Below are 18,053 nucleotides of genomic sequence, written 5' to 3'. Positions count from 1 at the left end.
CTATTATTTGTCAAGTCCAGCATTTTTGCATGTTCTGCCCAGACACTCGTGGCAGTTCAAATAGCCAAATCTCAGGCCAGCGCTCAGTTTTCCACCTGCAGACCTTCACGGAGCATGCACGGTTTTTCCAGTAACAGATAGCTCTCAGAAAATATGCTGTCAGTATTCTACTGTCCCATACTCTGATCTAATGATAGAGCGAAGAAAATTTAATAAACATGTCCAAATTTGTTTAGCAGTTCCATAGTCTCTGTATTTTCCTGATTTCCTGATTTTTTCTTATAGCTTCTTTTTTCAAATCACCCTTTCTCCTGACTTCTTGTGATTTTTCCATTACAGCAATACCTTCTATTATTATAAATATGACTTCCAGAGCAAGTTTCAAAGCAGCTCACAGCAGCAGGCAAAGTAAGCAGGAGGTCACAGTAGCAAGCTATAGTGTAGACAGATTGTCAGATAAGACAAAATATAAAAGAAGAGAGCAAGACTGAGAGAGAGAAACTCACTCTGCTAAGAGCTTCCATGGGTCATGAAGCTACATCAACTCATCCTAATTTTTTCAGTGCACTGCTTAAGGTGCACTATCCCTAATATGTTAACACCTGCAAAATTGCCACTGGCTCCTTTTAAACTGTACCTGCATTTGCCTCCAGAGAACTCCTACTCACTGTTCCCAGACTACTGCAGCACTACCACCCTCCCTGTGACCTCTCTCACCCTAATGTGGAACCACTGTGATCTTACCTCAGAACTAAATTTTACCAATGAAGACACGCAACCTTTAAGTGTCTCTGCAACCAGGGATTAAACACATGGATTGTCCTGGAGGGACATTTTCACATACTGAAAATCTATACCCCTGGTTGTGGCAGCAAAATACCCGATTCAATGCATTTCATTAATTCTCTCATGACAAAAGAGCTCTCTTCTTGGACCTATGCATGAAAAGTCCTACATAAGGACAAAATATGCTGCCACTGAGATATTAGACAGATCATCTTTGTGTATATGCAGAGTTTTATGTAATATACAGTCAATAGTGTGTCTTCTGTATTCTCCTTTTCCTTTTGAAATTAATGATTAATTACAGAAATGGACAGTTTAAGGTGCAGTAGTATAAGACTTTAAAAGTGACTGTCTGCAACAGTTTCTTATCTGTATGGGATGTAATATTGAAAAACAATAATCCCTATTGATAGTATCTTGCCTTTGATGTTCCCCAACAGATTGAGAACAGGGTAATTCTACTGCTGGTCACTTTGTAGTGACAGCTGGGTGAAGTCATTGTAAACACTGGAAATAACTTTCCATATGGCAAGAATTTCTAACATTACTTGGTAATCACCAGTGTATGCTCATTAAGAGCCAGAGCAGCATTACCTTATTGAATAGGATTGTCTACTTAGAAATTCTGTTGTGTTAAATTTGTTTGCAATATGTTACTCATTAGAAGTGCCCAAGTCCTACCTATTGGATTCAGACATAGATTTTGGTTATCAAATGGGGAATATTTATGTATATAGAGCTTCTTCCCCACCACCCCATCATGCTCCCTCATTCTCTTTCAGAAATGGAATCAGAAAAAATATTTGGATACAAATAAATTTAAATTTTCAGTCAAACTCAGCTTCAGCCAATAGTCAGTGTCTCCACAATTTCTGTTGCTTTCTGCTTCACTGAAGCTTTCCAGCACAGGATTACTAGTGGCAAATTAACAAATTGAAATTCTACATTTTCCACCTTCTCTCAGCCATTTTCCCTGGATGATACTAAATACCTATATTTAGATAGGCTAAATCAAGTCCTAGATTTCCATTTTTGAATACATCATAACAAGAAGTGATTGAAGAGATAGGAGTATCTATCTCTAAAGACATAACAATATTTAATCAGGATGTGGCTTCTCATCATTGTTTGCTACTGGCTTAAACTAGATTATAATATTTAATAACATCATCCATTGAAAAAATGGAACTTTATGATAAAAAATTCAGAAGAAAGATGTCAATATTTTGGAAAGGTAAGCGAAAATTGACAGATTTAAGATCTACAATCTCTTTCACAGAAACTCAAAATATGCTTATTTGGAAGGGATTCTCAAGGATCATAAAGTCCAGCTCCTAGCTCTGCACAGCACCATCCCACACATATGTGCCCCAGAGTATTGTCCAAACGTTTCTTGAACTCTGTCAGGCTTGATGCTGTTACCACTTCTCTGGTGAACCTGTTCTAGTGCCCAATCACCCTCTAGGAGAAGAACCTTTGTGTAATATCCAACTTAAACCTCCCCTGACACAACTTCAGGCCATTCTCTCGAGTCCTGTCACTGATCACCAGAGAGCAGAGATCAGTGCCTGCTCCTCCTCTTCCCCTCATGAGGAAGCTGTAGCTGCAGTGAGGTCACCCCTCAGTCTCCCCTTCTCCAGGCTGAACAGACCAAGTGATCTCAGCCCCTCCTCATATGGCTTCTCCTCAAGGTTCCTCACCATCTTTGTTGCCCTCCTTGGACACTCTTCACTCTTTTATTGTGGCACCCTGTCATAAAAGTAAATCAGGTTTGATAAGCGGGACTGTCTTGTCATGAATCCATGCTGGCTCTGACCAACGACTGCATTGTTTTTCATGTGTTTTGCAATGCCTTCCAGAATAACCTTCTCTCTGATTTTATCAGGCACTGAAATGAGACTGACAGGCTTAGCCAATGTAATTTCCAGAGTCCTCCTTCTTGCCCTTCTTGAAAACTGGGACATTCCCAGCTTCCAGACAGCTGGGACAACTCTGGATTCCCCAGATGGCTCAAAAATCATGAAGAGAGGTTTTATGATGACATCAACCAGCTCTTTGAGGGTTCATGGATGAATCCCATCAGGCCCCATAGAATTGTTGGGATCCATCTGGAGCAGCAGATCCCCCACAATGTCAGGGTCAGTTGAGAGTTTATCATTCTTGCAGTCATGGTCCTCCAACTCAGGGCACTGAGACCCTTTTGATCTGTCATCCATGTTGAAGACAGAGGCAAAAAAAGTGTTATACACTTCTGCCTTGTTGCTTTCAAAGTAATTAGAATTTTTTATTACAATTATATTCCTGATGTTTCAGAAATATGAAAGAACATTAAATATTAACTGGCAAATGTTCTTTTAGAGATTGGGAATAAAATACGTTTTAATATAAAATATCTAGGAATTTTAATACTATATTGTCAAATATGGAAATTTCACCAATCTTACAATCTTCAACCAAATCCTTCCCCTTCTTCACTCACCAAAAGAATAAAAACCTATATGAAAATCCTTTCCTCTTTTTATGAGGGATCACAAAAAAGAGCAAAGGCCAAAAGTTTCCTTTTCAAATTACATACAACACACTGTAGAAAGCCTTTGAACACAATTGACTTAATTAGCATAAATCTAATTTCATTCTATGCCACATTCTGTACTTAAAATCATGGGTTTATCAGTTTCTGGTTTCACTAAGAGTAGAATGTTTGATACATTAAAGAAACTGAAACATACATAAATATTCTGCTTTATAAAAAATATTTATGCAGCAAAATTCACATCTTCTATTTCAGCCTTTTTGTTCTGCATTAATCAAATACCCTTGGGTTCTTTTTAGTGGAGCTGACATTATTATACTAAGAACCATAGAAAGTCTTTGGCTGGAGTGATCTTTGAAGGTCACCTAATCTGACCTCCTGCTCAAATCAGTGTAAATGTCAAAGCTCAGCTCAAGCTGCTGAAGATTTCATGTGGGTGAGCTCTAAAAATCTCCAGGGCCAAATAGTCTACAGCCTTACTGGGAAACCTTTTTTCAAGAGTAAAAGTTTATTTCAATGTTCCTATTTGCATATTCAGAATTTACAAGCTACCAGTTCATATTTTTTCTTGTTAGTAAAAAGAGTAGAAAACTGTGGCAATTCATAAGTATAAAGGCTGGCAGTCCACTCAGTCTTTTAAGCCTGATGATTATGTGGTATTTGCAATGCTAGTGGAAAGAAGCAGATATTTCTGGGATTCAGCTGGTCTGATCTTAAAGTGCCAATCTCAGAACAGTCAGGTACTTCTGAAAGATTGCGACAGTGCCAATTTTTTAGCTTTGATTATAACAAAAAGACTGAAAACCACTTGCTTAGAGATACAGACACGTTCTAGTGTCATGTTAGACATCACAAATCTTAATCTTGGTCTTTCAGGGTATTTTATAGAGGACTTCTGTACGTCAAGTTTTACTTAATCCTTAAAATCAGTCAGCCAGTGGAGGTTCATTTTGAACCTCAAAGCATTTCTCAGCAGGTAGGTATTGGCTTCCGGTATGGTCAGAGAATCTCTTTAAGCTTTGTCATAATTCACAGATGTTTAAATCCGCAAACCAATTTTTATTTTAATCCTTCAAATATGCTTGAATTGGACTACATCCAGTATAGATCACTGAATGCAATAAAGAAAAGGTTTGGGTTAATTTCAGCTAGAGCTTGTGCAATAAAAGATTATCACATTCAAAAAAATTATATAAAATATTGTTTAAAAATTAGAATACATGTTTGCATTAAAGAGGTTTTTATTAATATATCAGTGAAGTTTATAAGATCTAGACTAGATCTAGACTTTTTAAACTCTGCTACTAGTTATTAATTACTAAATGAGATAAAAGTATAAGAAAATACCTGGGAATATGCAAACTAACCAACTACCTATTGCTCGCCTAGAGCTGCACATTAGTCTCTGAAAACCAAGCACTTTTCAATCCTCTGCCTTGTTCTAACTTGCTAGGGTCTACTCTTGGCAAGGTTATACACCATAGGCTGTTTTTTTTCAGAGAGGTCACTGTTAGGGGAGAAAAGGAGACACACCACGCAGAATGGGAGCTAATCTGAGACGCCCAGTTTGTACCTATGATCTGCATAGGATCCATTCTGGGAAAACAAAATTTATGATGTTTTCTACATTTATTTCATCCTAATCTTTATGCTTGCACTGACTCAAAAAGCAGCACCTTTCTTTGCTCTTGTTTTTTCTGCAGCTTTTTTACAGCTTTAATAACTCTGTCTTCCTTGTTATCAAAACAGATATTGTACATATGTAAATGCAGGAGATATATGGTGCCATCTGTATAGTACTACATCAGTGGTTTATGTTATAGTAAAAAAAATTCTGCTAGAAATCTAGTATCATTTGCAAGAAACAGACAGGTATATACACATAGAATGGTCAAGATGCAATGAAACACCTAAGCTAACTGTAAAGAAAAAGAGACTCTTCCTTTCTCTTCTTTTTTTTAGATATTGCTTCAAGATCCTCTGCCTACTTTCTCTGTTTTCTTTCTGTAAAGACATGCTTTATTTACTGCCACGCCTCTTGACTCTTTAAAAAGGACATTGGTGCCTTGGCAGGAGTCATCTCAGGTAACCAGGGAGCACATCTTTGCTTCGTGTCTCATGAATTCATAATTGAAATGACAATTCCATTGAAAAGTCATGACAAAGAAAGTAAGAAACTTTGGAGATCATCAGGCAAGTGCAAGAAAACAGACCAGATGAGCTGAACAAAACCTCTACACAGTGGATTTTGGTTTCATGTCAGAGAACTCGCATTTCAAAGACAGTTTTCTGTGTTTCTCATTTTTCCTATCCCCATTAACTGAATAACCAACATGGGTAATCAGAAAAAAGTTACTCTTTCACTACTCTTGTCAATTTATCCTCCTTGATCTTTGTCTAATACGTGTAATTGACAGACTATAAAACCACTACATAAAATAGGTACCATTGTTTGTTCTTTTTAGGATTCTCATGGTTAGGAATCATATTCTTCAATTTAATATTCCCACAGAAACCACTCCAAAACATGTGCTCTTTACTCACTGCCCCTCTCCCTCTACCTGTGTAGAGGGATGGAAAGGGGAATTGGAGGGACAAAAGGTAGAGATCACAGGTTGAAGTAAAAACAATTTCCAGGAAACAGCAATGAGAAAAGAAAATGAACAATAACAGCAACAATATTAATAGCAAAAATCTGTAAGACAGGTGAGGGATTCACATGCAAATATTCATCATTAACTGACCGTTGTCCTGCTACCTCAACCTGGAAAAGACTTCCTTCCCTCCACCCCTGGCAATGACCATGTCCCCTCCTGGCTATGGCAAAAGTTAACCCTGTGCTAGCCAAAATTAGGACAAGGACTAAGTGTATTTCTTGAATGCATGTAAAGAAAGTTTTATAAATGCAACTATTATTAAAAGGAAAATAAATAATTTTAAATGTTTAATGTGACATCTAATAGACCAATTCTCAGGGCGAGGCATGAATAATTTACTCATTAAGAGAGGGGTTATAAATTGCAAATTTTCAGGACAAGAGAATAGTGCTGCAGTGTGATTCCACCAATATGATAGGAACATAAATAATTTAAACTCATGCAGGTAAGAATTGTACTCAAACCAAAACGATGAGCAATATCTCAAAGGTCTGTCATTTTCTTTTCAATGCAAGGGTATAGACTGACTCTCAATCCAGACAAACTGAAAATCTCATATAACCTAATATCCCTTTTCCATATTCCAGAGAATATTCAAGCAATGTAAAACTCTTGTATACCTGTACATATTCAGAAAAATGCATATTTTATATAGATTAATTTTTTGAAATAACTTCTCTAACCTTTATTACCAAGTTATCCTTTATAGGAGAAAAGATTATGGGACATAGGGAATGGGGCTGCAGCTGTATTAGACAGATGAACATGGTTCAAAGAGAAGAAGCACGGAGTGCTGATGTGTATTGACCAATCACAAAAGAATAAAAGGGCACACAGGTGCATGTCAGAAAAAAGGTGCAAAGAACTGGGAGGAGACAGGTGTTGCTGCTGTTGGAGCTATCAGGTTCTGTTGTGAGAGTAAGGAGTTTGTATTGTATTTTGCTCCTCATGGGATTACAACAGAAAAAAGGCAGAAGGCTTTAATAAACTGCTGAACTGCTGATGCTTGCTATCATCTTTGGTGTCAGCTTTTTGAGCCCATTGTCAAGGAGGGGAAGACTTCAGATTAACAAGAGACTGACACTGGTGTTTGACCATGGTCAAACTGGTGCTCTGTTTTGGGGGTGAGTGATGACAACCCTCATCAAGGAATGCACTGATGAGATAACTGCTTTTATCAGTACTTCAAGTTGCTGGCTAGTTTTGCTGCTAATTGTTTCCTGGTAATAGATATTTTTCTCAGATTGTGTTCTGGGTTTTGTTTCTCAGCTGGAGGAACACAGTTTGTGTAGTAATATATTTTATTTATGGAATGATATTTGAGCAAGGTACTTCCTTGAAGAAAACAAAATACATGTTACTTGAAGAAAGAAAAAATACTAAGCAGCATTTTCTGTGTTAGGCTTTGTATGCGTTTGTACAATACATTGATTCCATTAATATATAGATATGAAACCACGAATAGACTTTCCATTCAAATTTGCGTTTCAAAATCTGCCATTTTCATGCATGTGATTTGTATCATAATATGTTGTACTAACATGAATAGGTCTGTAATAACTACTAATTAAAGCAATAAAGAAAGGTAATACTAAGCTTTTAAAAAGGCATTAATTTAGAAGGCTTTCTAAAAAAGTAAAACAGAAAGGTGAAATGTTTCCTGGGTTATTTCCATCTTCAGTTTTAGTTTTTATGCACAGTAGAATTCACTGTGTTTTATTTTATTGGCTGTAAATGTATGAATATATGATACTATATTTATAAACACTGCATTTATTGGAAACAAGAATGTCTTATTTCCTACACTGATTTTTTTCAACTACTGCTTCTACCCTATTTATATCTCTGTCACAACGTTCTTTTAAAACATTGGCTGTTTCTTTATTTTCAATTGTACTTACACTGGTAATTTTATGGATTTCTCAAAGGCTGGTCTTTTCTCCACTGAGTTCTTCATTTGTGTCAGTACTATTGTGTTATGTGAGATATGCAAAGGTAATGGTTTTTATCTCCATTTATATCACCTTCATTACAGACTGTGATTTAAAATCAGTTCTGAAGAGTAAAAGACTGGTATAATTTGTAGATTTTGTTACCTAAAGGAGGCAGATGTTTAAATTTGAATTATATAAATTATACTCTGCACATATATAAAGTATTAAAATATTATGCAGAATTCTTGTTGCACAACTTCTTTTCAATGAGGTCTATAAACCAAGGAATAATTCTAATATAATTTACTAACTATCTTTTAAATGGCATCGTGGCACTTTTCCTGTCCTGGATGTGTGAAAATAGAGGAGAGTTATAACGCTTATTTATTAAAAAAACACATAATTTATATCCGTATTTTTGCAATGTTTTGCCATTAATGCATTCTTATGCTAATTTCTGTCATAATATTATACATTATTTTTATCTAAATCTTGGGTTCTAAAATATATGACCAAATTCAGTTCAACTGCATTATGAGAAAATATCTTTATTATTCTTGCGGTTTGAGAACAAACTGAGTTGTGGCTATATGCATATATACGTATGTCTTAATTTGATATTTTCATCCTTATTATATAGTTACAATACATTGAGTAAGCAATATTTTAAATTTATTTTAATAATGAATTCTTTAGTGAATTTGATATAACACAATAAGTGATACACTTTATGCTTATGCAGCAGCAGATTTTATGATAATGTCCAAGTATAAAAAACACATGAATGTTAAATTTTTAATGCAACTTCAACTTGAAATAAATTTTACTTTAGTGCAAGATATTCTTTTAGTAAATCTCTAAAAGAAAGGAGTACCAGGGATCAATTCTTTTTCTTTCAGGAAAAAATAAAACCAAGGTCTATATAATTTTGAAGTTCTGTGTACTAGCACATTTGATATAACCTGTCATCACAGAGTAGTTGTATTTTTTCTTTTTTTTTTTACCTCTGCCCGGGAGGATATGTCTTTGTCAAATAAAGAAAGTAGCATTTATCTTTTGAGACCTGTTGGATGCTGGGCATTTGAGGTTCTAGTAGGGCTCCATGAATGGGTTAGACACGAAAATATTGTCTATCACCACACCTTATATTAAGGAAAAAAAATATGTACAGATTAAATCAATATACAGAAAGGCATGGCTGTGGGGAAATGTGGCATTTCTGCAGCAGGACCTAGTGGTCCCTGGGGGTTGGTGTGAAGTCCTGGGCCTTGGGCAGGGTGAGGAGAGTTCTGAGGGTCTGGGCAAGAACATTCAGGACTGTTGATGCCCTCAGGGATATTAGAGTTTCACAGTGTTTGCACAGCCTTTAACAATGAATGATATAGGGTGTTTAATATGTGAATTCTCAATGTTTTTAAAGTAGGAAACAGACAGTGAACTTTTCTAAGCATTCATTACTTCAGGTCCTCAAGCCTTTAGAGGTTAATCAGAAAAGGAAGTCTTCAGCTCTACAGCTGGACACTTAAATTCTGCTTTCTACAACTGCACTTGACATCTAGCCTGCAATAGGCTCTAGTCACTGGAGTCAGGGGGATGAGGAAGCTAGTCAGATGAATCCAAAGTAGGCATTTTGACTTGGCCATCTTAATGTCTTTAGATTCTTGTAGTTGTACTGCCAGAGTATGACAGTGACACTTAAATTCATTCCTCGCTCATAACAAATTATAAAGCCTTGAGATGAATCACAGTTTCTAAACAAATAAAAATACTGTCTTAGTATTCACAGAAGTCAAAAGTTACTTTTCTAAGTGAGATATACTGTACATATAATAGTTCAAACATACATAAATGGATATTCTAGATCAATCTTTTATTTTTCAGTAGATAAAGGATAAAAGAAAATGATATAGCAATTTAACAGGCAAAGAGGAAAAAGCGGGTGGCTGATGCTATACATAACTAATGACAGCATAATTAATTGGGACAAATATTAGCCTTTAATGAAAATTATCTCATATATTAAGTGCCAATATTCAATGGATATAGCTTGAATTGTGTCACAACCGTTTCAATGAGCTAGACTAGCAATTTGTTTTCAGTTTAATTAGTACTTCATGTATACAAGCTGTTGTTAGTCATCAGTGTGCTTGATACTAATTAATTAACCAGTCTGTTGCATGTTGAAATTAAAAAAACAAAACAACAACAAAAACAAACAAAAAAACCCCAAAAAACCAAAACAAAACAAAAAAAAAAACACAAAAAACCCACCATGCCAATAAATACTTCTTTCCTTAGAGTACTTCAAATTAAATTTACTTGATGTTTTACTTGGCCATTACTCTAGCTCCATAATGAATGCTGACAGCAAATATAGCAGAAGAATGCTATATATAAAATGTTATAATGTGCATAAATATTCCTAAAGTAGAAGAATGTTCAATTAATTAAGAGCATTAGGTGTGAAAGCTTATTAAAGATCTACACCTTCACTACATTACATCTTAATATCCCCACTCAAGTCTGCAAACTAGGTCCTAAAACTCTGGAAGCCAATCCACAAAGATTTTGTAATATTAAAATTTAAATTTCAGGAACAATGGTATATTAATTCTATTCATCTCTTCTGAATATGTTTTAGAAGGAAAAGGATGTCCATAGCTGAGGTGATGGGTTAGGCATAGCAAAGCAGGTGGAAAGCTTTAACAGTGAAGATATTTTTTCACCAGTAGCTTTTTTTTGTTCATTTGGTTTTTTTCTTTTTTTCAAATAGGTATATTTAGCTGCATTCTGGATTGGACTTTGGTGACTCCATTGTGGCCAGTTCTACCAAGCAGGTAAAATGAAGGGTGAGCTAAACCTCTCAGTAAAGCTACATATTCTGTGAATAAAGTATCAGGTATATATGAGGTAGGTATTAACTTTTGATCACATGAACAGTTTCTGTAAAAACAAGACAGCAAAACCAGAGATCTGGTGTAAAAGCTAGAAAATAAGCTTCATTGCTTGCCTTGATAAAGTGGTTATATAGTACAAACCTTTCATAATGTACTGAACTCCCATAAATCAATTTGAAATTAGTTTAGTGTCATGTTGATAAATCTCATCTTATCATTATACCTTGAAGGTGATTTAACAAGTATTTCACAGTGTATAATTTATACCATGTCAGGGAGAGATAAGAAAGCAAGTGTTCCAAACCAATAATCATTGTCACATTCATTTATAAACTCTATGATAAAGGTTTGAATAAAGCTTTTGGATACAGCTTTACACACACAACATAATCATCATTGTGCAAACTCTGAAAACTCCTGAGTTAGGTATAATTTCAATGTATTGTAGCCTTTTTTTTGTATATATGACCATTTTTTCCCTAAGACTAAAAACAGAACAAGTCAGTGTAAATATGAATAGTCATAAAAAGGTTGCTTGTTTATTTTTCTTTTGGCTTTTACTGCCTGTGAAAATCTCAAGCAATAGAAGCCAATATGCGGGAAGACATTTAAACTGCCTTTTGGAATTGTCCATACTGGAGAATATAATTGATAATTTTTCTCCAATTAATAAGTTTCTTGTCCCTTTTAATTAAAAATAATTGAATATTATATTTTTAAACATATATATAAACATATACACATTTGTATAACTGGGTTCATTAATTTTAAAAAGTATAATGTGTGCTCATTCACAGTGGATATATAGGTGAGTCCCGATCTTATGTGTATTTATGGTTTTTCTAGCATCCAAAATTAAGCTGTATGATAAAATGAATTATATAATTACATTACAGAGCTACCCACAGAAACTATAGCTCTCATTCTTTCACTAAAGGGAGTTGATGGTTTTGTCACACAATTAGAAGTTACAGCTATTTAATTCAAGGAAGGCATTTATTTCAGCATCTGTAAGGAGATATCTGATATTCTATATACCTTAAGACAAATTTAACTATTGCACAGTGATATGCAGTGCAGGGATTTCTAGCCTCAGCCATCTGAACGATGTAGCAGCCCAATGCTGATGCAGAACCCTACTGATAGTTAGCTGGCATTTCTACATGGTTCTTCATTTAGTGGAAAGGTCACTGTGTCTACTGTTTCATCATGGTGACCAAGAAAACAGGTATTGCCATTGTTAGTAGCAGACCAGTGGTTAAAGTTGTGCTAACTTTGCTGAATGCTAAATGTATGCTGCTTTAGTCTTGGTCAGTCAAGTTACTAGAATGGTGGCCTGTGTGAACTGGAATTTGGTATTATGTCTTGTTATAATCACAATTTAAGTGTGAGATAATAGTGAAAGCCTTAAAAATATGGACACAAGTTGGGGAAAAAAAATCACTACTTGCCAGTCAGTCGATAAAGGAATGATCTTGACAACTCTGAAAGGACTGCTTCAAGAGTTACAAAGAAATAAAGACTAGACAAGTGAAAAATATAAATGAGCAGCAGCATAACAACAGCCCAGCAAGAAGGTACATGCAGCCCAGCCTGCCTAGGAAGTCCATGCCAGAGAGGAGAAGCAGAAGGAAGAGCAGTGGGAGATATCCACCATGGGGGTGTGGTGGCAGAAGCACTGCAGGGTGGTGGAGCCAGGCATGTGCTCCCAGGATGCCTGTGAGCCGTGAGCTCCAGATTTCCCTTCCTCCCACCATCATGTGTTTCCAGAGCGCCCTTGGGACCTGCCTGGGGTTGTTCCAGGCTCCACGTGATGCTGCAGTTGAACATGTGCTATGCCCAAGTGAATTTTTTCCTCACAAATCATGCAGGTTTTTCAACCCAGGTGAGTAGTTATGATTTTGAGCAACAATGTTACACTTCAAGATCAAGAAAATAATCTTCACCAGCAACCTGTAATGCAGACAGCAGAATTGAAGCACCTTACTGGTTGGTACATTAAAAAAAAATCATTAAAAAGTTAAAAATAAGTGCATTTTAAAAATTAATATCTAGGCTAGAAAAACAATGGCTTATTCATGATAATGAGTTCCTCTGGAACTCATAAATGGCATATGGCTTAGAACCATGAATATCAGATTCAGACATTGTTCAGCATTTTGTTCCTGTGTTATATTTAAATGCAAGGACACAGACATATGTTCTGTGTTATACCTTAGTAAGATCAAGTCATACATCATGACAAAATATTTACTCTCTCTCTTTGTCATATCTATATTAGACAGATAAATATGAAGGAATCAGTGATTGATCTTCTATGTGACTTTCACGTCAGCTGATGAAACAATACAAAATTTGATTAATTAATATTCACTTTAATGAAATACTGCATTAAAATAAAATTCTGGTTTTATTATAATTTCCTATACTTTTAAAAAATGTATGTTTGAAGGACAAGATTATCACTAATATTGAAAAATTAATCAGAATACAATAGAAGGATGTTTCAAATATTTCCCTTTGCTATAACCATCTTCAAATCAGAAAGGAGTAGAGACGAGTAAAAAAAGAGAGAAAATGTCATCCTACTTGCAGTCAATTGGCAAGAATAAAGATAGCAGGACTATATCTGATTTGCAAAGATGATGAGAAGATTAGTTTATGTGGTGTTAATTAAGTAGCAAATACACATATAATTATTTATTTTATTATTTTAGAGACCTAGATTATTATTGAATGTGTAAACATATTTCTAATATGAGAAAGAAGTCTCTCTGGACATATGCCAGGTTTGATCAGAAACAAATGAGTTTTACACAGATGTTTGCTCAACTTTTTTGTCTTTATTTAAATGTACTTTAGCAAGAAAAATAAATGTTAAATTTCCTTTAATTTCTTACTTTTAAATGCACTTTATACAAGATCTTATATCTGGTTTCTCCTTCCATTATTGCCCAAGAATTTAGAAGAGTATGAAGTCAGTTTTTCACTGTAAAAGGTCATAAATGAAATGGAATGCAGCAATGCTGACAACAAACACTTTGCAGATCTATCTGGGGCCATTTAAGGGCTGTTTACTTTTGGATGAAGGATTACCTATTAAATCTGAAAGAGGTTGCAAGCTGAATAAACACCATTTACTAGGGTCAGCAATCCTTATTGTCATGCAGTAGAAGAAGCAGGAATGTTCTAGGTCAACTGGTGATGCACCATACATCTAAATCATACTGAAAGGATTAGAAGGTGCTGAGATGAAATGGAATTTACAGAAATGGCAATTTTTCAATAGATTTTTCCAGGAAGGATGGTTAAAAAACAAAAGGGATGATTAAGTCTTTTCATGTAAATAAAAACATCAGCTACATTCTGCTAGAGAGGGGTCAAAGGTAACATGCAGTAAGTATAACTCAAAGCAACTCACTGGGTGCATTTATAGGCATATGACTGTAAAAGACTAGTTCCTATGATCCTCTCAAGTCATTTTGGTGGAGTAACATTGAAAAAAGTATTAAAAGATTTTGTGTTACAAAGATTTTTTTTAAACCATGTCCGTATGCTATACACATAAGGAAAAATAAAATCAAGAATGAAGGAAGGGTGAAGAAATGGGTTTTCAAGTTGATATTAAAAAAAATATGGGTTTTAGAGTCCTGATCAAGAAGGATTTATTGAAATATGGCATGTTTTCAACTGATCTGAACAAGATCTGAGAAGTGCAAACTGCAGCATGTTTGTATTAGTTGTAGGATGCATACCACTCTAACATCTCTAAATTAAGTCCAGGTCTTAGGTGTCTTTTAATAGAATAAGTGTCAAAATATTTTCCTGTCTTTTTTATCTGACTGTGGCACTGACTATGAGTACACTTGAGCTATCAAGAAAAATGTCATCTTTATCATCACTTATGTGAGGAAATAATATACATCATTCTGCATTAACTAGTAAATACATTTTTTTAGAGATAACAGAATGCAATGCATGTTTAGACGTTATTTGAGTAAATACACTATGAGCTTTCTCTTGTTTGTGACTTCAGAATAAATTTCTGGAGTAGCATAATGGATAGAAATTATTAATTCTCATTTCACTGATTTATTGCCACTGAAATTATTGTTCTATATCAGACCTTCAACTCCCTTCCAGTGCACTACACTGTGGAAAGAATGTTCCAGTTTGCTCCAGCTACTCTGGTCAGTATTATAAATAATACAGGATACACAATGATAAATATTTGAACTGAACTGTAGATATTTTGCATACTGTTAACCTGAGCTTCTAAGGAGCTTTTGAAAGTCAATTCTTTGCTTTGTCTGTGGGTGCTGAGGGTGGAAGTACCCAGCTGATAAAGTCAGTAAGAAATAAGGTTCATTGTAATATAACACTTTCTTGAAGGCAAGTGTATGATTAATTAACCTTCAAAACTAGATCAATGGTGCCAGTTTATTATCCATTTAGACTGTTTTTGTGTTTGCTTTCTTTATCAACAGGCTATGCTCAGTGGGAAAATTAATGGTAAATAGAAAATTTATTTTCCCTTGCCTGGTGCCAAGAGAGTTTAAAATTAGATAATTGAGATAGATTAGACATCTGGCATCAAATCTGACCTCTTTCACCATTCTGTTTGAATACATTCTATAGTGTATAACATCAGTGCCCTCTACTAGGATAGGTTTAAAGTGCAAGGCAACAGAAAAATACTGTTCACACATTATAATAGAAATTCTTAAACATAATCTCTAAACTTCTGTTAGTTGACACTTTAAATAGCATCATGGAAAATATTTCAAGCATTTCGCTGGATTTGGGTCCATTTGCTTTTACTAGATTGAAAACAGGAGATTATAGCTCATGCAAGATTATCTCCTGAATTCTGTTCCGAAATATTTAAATCTTTTCATTAACTGCCAGATTGAGGAATCACAGAAAAACAGAATGCCTGGTTAAGAGTTTATTTTTTTCTCTACCTATGACTTATGTATTCAATTTTCCAAAGTCTTTTTACTTTTAATTGCTGTTTAGATTTGTAGATCCATTTGTAAAAATGTAAAATTCTTTACCTCCTCTGATTATATTAAAATATATATTTTTATAGAGGATGGTGGGATGATTACATTTTCTACCAGTGATTTTAGCTCTATTAATCTTCACTTCAGCCCTGTCATTGATAATGCCCTAGGCTGCAGTTGAACTCTCTGTTGACTGTATTAATATGAATTCTGTTGTTTCCTACCTCATTTATTTCAGTATTATCAAGATAATAACCTGTTCTTCAGAGAGAATGGAAAACTCATTTGTTCAGAATGGGGCAGTATTTTGGTGTTGGTAAGTTCAATTGCTTTTTTTCATTTTTTTTATGTTTTAGGACTACTCTTTATATTTTATTAAATGTAGTTGCTCTCTAACTTTGTCTACTCAACCATTATGGGTGAATTTTCATCATTTTCATGTCTTTTTGCACCTCTTTAGGTATAAATTTAGTAATATCTTTTATCTGTCAGTAGATATGCTGCTCTCCCTTTCACTCACAAATAAAACCATTAAATAACACTCCACACAATCATGGTATATGATATATGTGTTATGTAATGAGAATTTATTCTGCTGTTGCTACATTCTATTACTTTCTGCTCCATTAAGTAACAACCTCATGCACCAATGCCAGTTAGGGGTGGAGCAGAGGTGTCTGGAAAGAGATGCAGAGAAGGGACCTGGGGTTCCTGGTGAGCACCAACCTTCCCATCAATCAGCAATGAGTCCTTGCAGCAAAAGCTGCCAGCAGCCTCCAGGGCTGCATTAGGCAGAGTGTGGCCAGCAGCTCAAAGAGGAGCTCCTGCTTTGTTCAGCCCTGTGGAGACAAGTCTGGAGTGCTGGGACCAGGGCTGGACCCCCAGCAGAAAAAGACATGGATTTAGTAGAGGGAGTTCAGTAAGAGGACATTGAATGCATTGCACAAAAGAAATTACTGAAAAATCCATCTACTGTATAATAAAGAGCAGCCACTAGAAATATAGCCTGTACCAGTTAAGAGCTCTGTCTGTCTCAGTGACACGATGTCAGATATTCTCACTACTACCTGTGCTCTCCTCTGAGTTGGCCCTTGCTTTGAAGACTGACAATTTCAGACCAAGAACAACTGTTATGTTGAAACTATTTAAAGTGATTCTTTGACTCATATTGCCATATAATATGAAGAGTGCAATTCTCAGGACCCTAGTTTTAAACTGGGGAACCTGATGCTCTCACTGGATTTTCCATGTAACTATAGAGCTGTGAACTTAGTCTGTTACCTTACAAATGAAACTAAATGAGCTTTTCCGACTTTAGAAACCGGGCATTTAATTTCCTGTAGATTTTTACACTATAGGATGGTCTTAGCAAATCTAATACACAACAATAATGTCATCTTCTACCAAAACAGTACTAAGCCATCAAAAAATAAACTGATATATTATGAGAAGGGAGGAGGAAGGGACAGTAGAAAGGGAAGAGAGCTGCTATAGGATTGCTAAGGTTGGAAAAGACCTCGAAGGCCAATGAGTCCCTCCTCCTCTACTTCTCTTGAAATTAACTTTGCATAGACAATTTGAGGAAGACAGGAAGAGAAAGAATATACAAAAGTAATATTATGTCAGCTAGTGACTAATTTGCAATCAAATAATAGATATGTGGATGGACTAACTAGTCCCAGCCAGCTTTTTAAAACTCCTGCATTTAAAGATACATGAATAACTCAAAATGAAGATAAGCAAATGAAACGGAACTAATAGCTAAGAGGGAACACCTGCACTTCTTAAATATAGTGCTTGCTCTGCTTTTTGTCTAAGTCCTTTACCGGGAGTTTATATTCTTGATTCTTTCTAGATTAATGTTTCAGAATTCTGACCCCAAGAGGGATATTTCATTCCTTAATATGAGGATAACTTTCTGTAATTCTGCATAGTATCTTTAGCATATTCTCTGCAGATAAATATCAACAATTCAGTAATTAAAGCCAGATTAGTTTTACTTAAACAGCATCTAAATAATTATATTACTTTTTTCTTTTTTTTACCAAACTGTCTAGTGATTCAGATTCTGTTTTGTTCAGCTGCATTTAGACTTCAAAGATAAGTTTCTGTCAGCTTAGATGGCTTAAAAGTTGTCTTACAAGCCAAAATTCTACATGATCAAACAACATGCAGTTTGAAAAGTAGGACTGTAGACTGGATTCAAATTGATTGAACATTTAAATATCATCCTGAAGGTA

At 35.1% G+C, this 18,053-nt stretch overlaps 1 long non-coding RNA gene across 1 annotated transcript in view; it reads left to right on the top strand.

The window, feature by feature from the left end:
• LOC148224915 (uncharacterized) overlaps positions 1–16,134 on the top strand; it is a 36,758-nt gene extending 20,624 nt beyond the window's left edge. Inside the window, exons 2-4 of the long non-coding RNA XR_015801993.1 lie at positions 10,684–10,747; positions 14,932–14,997; positions 16,052–16,134. This is a non-coding gene — a long non-coding RNA (uncharacterized LOC148224915). The remainder of the gene's footprint in view (positions 1–10,683; positions 10,748–14,931; positions 14,998–16,051) is intronic.
• Positions 16,135–18,053: the final 1,919 nt, after the last annotated feature.

The sequence above is a fragment of the Sturnus vulgaris genome, chromosome 2 (assembly GCF_052056855.1).
Source record: "Sturnus vulgaris isolate bStuVul1 chromosome 2, bStuVul1.hap1, whole genome shotgun sequence".
In the NCBI taxonomy this organism is placed as follows: domain Eukaryota; kingdom Metazoa; phylum Chordata; class Aves; order Passeriformes; family Sturnidae; genus Sturnus; species Sturnus vulgaris.
This window is presented reverse-complemented; position numbering and strand designations above follow the sequence as displayed.